This window comes from Chrysochloris asiatica, unplaced genomic scaffold (genome assembly GCF_000296735.1).
Source record: "Chrysochloris asiatica unplaced genomic scaffold, ChrAsi1.0 scaffold00075, whole genome shotgun sequence".
Taxonomy (NCBI): Eukaryota; Metazoa; Chordata; class Mammalia; order Afrosoricida; family Chrysochloridae; genus Chrysochloris; species Chrysochloris asiatica.
The window spans coordinates 458900-461878 of NW_006408593.1; positions in this window are offsets into that span (position 1 = coordinate 458900).

Here is a 2979-nt window from a genome sequence, read left to right on the forward strand (position 1 = left end):
AGGAGCACTCTGGCTGCACTTTTTCCAACACAGATCTATTGGTTCTTTTGGCAGCCCATGGCACTTTCTATATTCTCCTCCAACACCATAACTCAAAAGCATCAATTCTTCTGTGATCTTCCTTGTTTCAGCTTTCGCATGCACATGAGGTTATTGAAAACACCTTAGATAGTAGTGATTTTTATATATGTTAACATATTTTGCTAATACATTTCAGAGTCCTGGTGTGGTACTGTGGGATAAAGCACTCAATCACAAAGTCAGTTGAACCACAAGGTCAGTGGTTGACAGTCACCTCCTTGGAAATACTACTCAGGGTCACTATGAGTCAGAACCCACTAGATGCTACTAAACAACAAAACATTTTGGTAATTCTAATGTAAATTGCAAATTATTCCTATTATCTTCACTTTCTGGAAAACTTGTGTAAAGTGGTATGCTAGTTTCCCAATACAGCAACAAGGAGTTACTCCAAAGTTGAACTCAAAAGTCTCAAAAATTTAAAAACATATATATTCTTTCAGTATACTTTAGGTCAGATTTTTTATTCAAGATGTTGGGAAGGTCACATTCCTTCCACAGGCTCTAGAAAAGAATTCCTCTTTACTTCTTCCAGATTTAGTGGTTCCAGCCATTCCTTGGCTTGTGATAGCTAATGCCAATCTCTGTCTCCATATTCAAATGGCTTTCCTCATTACATGTGTAAAATCCTCTTTTTTCTCTTATAAGTTATTTGGTAATTAGATTTATTGCCTGCCAAATCAAGTATGATTTTATATCAAATTTTATTATTAAATTAATTATATCATCAAAGATCCTATTCCCAAAAAAGGACAAATTCATAGTTACCATAATTTACAGCTTGGCAATGTTTCTTCAGGAGATTCAATTCAACCTACACCAGCTAGTCACCCCAAATAATTTTTTCCTTTAATTATCTCACAACCAACACTACATCAAGATTATATAAGGGTTCGGTTTGAAGTGCAAGGTTGGGAGTTTAAACTCAACAGCCACTCCTCAGAAACCCTATATAGAGTCACTCTGATTTGGAATCGACTCAATAGCACTTAAGAACAGCAGCGTAATGATAAAGGTACAGACAGAATGCTCCTTAGAAGCTAGCATGGTAGACTTCATCTCTCATAATGATACAGGTACAGTCAGAATGCTCCTTAGAAGCTAGCATGGTAGACTTCATCTCTCATAATGATACAGGTACAGTCAGAATGTTCCTTAGAAGCTAGCATGGTAGACTTCATCTCTCATACTTTGAACATATTATCAGGAAGGACAAATCCCTGGAGAAGGACTTCATGCTTTGTAATGTAGAGAGATGGCTAAAGGAAGGAAGACCTGCTCATCCCAAGTAGATGGATTAACACAGTGGCAGTAGCAAGGGACTCAAACACAGCAACAGTTGCGAGGATGGGGCAAATAAGTTGGCATTTCATAGTGTCACTTTGAGTCAGAACTTACTTGCTAGCATCTAACAACAACAAAATGATATACAACATTTTACTTCTAAAAAATTTTCCAACTGCTTCTGATGTGATAAGATGCCTTTATGAAAAATGTGACTTTATAATCCATCATAGACTTTGCAGATCTAGCTTTGTATGTTGTTGTTGTTAAGTGCCTTCGAGTCGGTTCTGACCCATAGCGACCCTGTACAGGGTTTCCGAGGGTATAAATCCTTACGGGAAGCTGTGCATGGCTACCTCATATTCCCCATTGATCATAAGCTTTATGAGAGAATTACATTGATGAATGTGTAATCTAAATTGTGCACATTATTAACTATAGCCCACACACACGTTGTTCTTGGTACATGTGAACTGATAGTGACCCTATGTAAAACAAAAGGAAACATAGTCCTGCTCTATCCTCACAGTTACTGTTAGTTTCAAAATTATAATTGCTCTTGAGAATCTTTGTTATTGTTATGTGTCGTGGAGTCGGTTCCGACTCATAGAGACCCTGTACAGGGTTTCCAAGGCTGTAAATCTTTACGGGAGCAGAAAGCCTCATCTTTCTCCCGCAGAGCAGCTGGTAGTTTCAAACTGCTGACCGTGAGATTAGCAGCCCGATTCATAACCACTACGCTACCAGAGCTCCTTTGAAAATCTTTGGAAAACATAAAAAAGGCTAAAAGAATTCATCATTCATATTTGTTTGAATACTATCTATATCAAATTTACATACTCCTAACTACTTGTGTGGAGTCCTGGTGTGGCGCTGTGGGTTAATATGCCAGACTGCAAAGCCATTTGAACTGCGAGGTTGGAGGTTCAAACTCACCTGCTTCTCCTTGGAAACCCTATACAGGGTCACTATAGGTCGGAATCAACTCAACAGCTCTTAACAATAACAACTACTTGTGTACCTGTTTCAAAGAAAGATGACCCAACAGAATGCAGAAAATATCAAATAATATCATTATTGTAATATGCAAATAAAATTTTGCTGAAGATAATTAGGAAATGCTTGCAGCAGCATATTAACAGGAAACTGTCAGAAATTCAACCTGAACTCAGAAGTGGATGTGGAATAAGGAATATCATTGCTTACATCAGATGTTTCTTGGATAGAAACAGAATAACAGAAAGATATTTACTTGTGCATTATTCACAATGCAAATGCTTTTGGTTGCATGATAAAATAAACTTTGGATAGCATTGAGAAGAATGGGAATTCTAGAACACTTAATTGTATTCATGTGGAGCCTGTATATAGAACAAGAGGCAGTAGATGCAAAAAAGAAAATAAAATAAATAGTGATGCTGTAATGTTTCAAAATCAGGAGAGATGTATACCAGTACATCATGGTTATATCTGTATTGATTCAATTGGTACACTTAGTAAATGATCAGAGAAACTGAATAAGGACATTGTATAAGGATTGTTGTTTTTGGATGCTGTAGAGTTAGCTCCAGTTCACAGCCAACTTCTGCAAACCAGAAACACTGCCTGATCCTA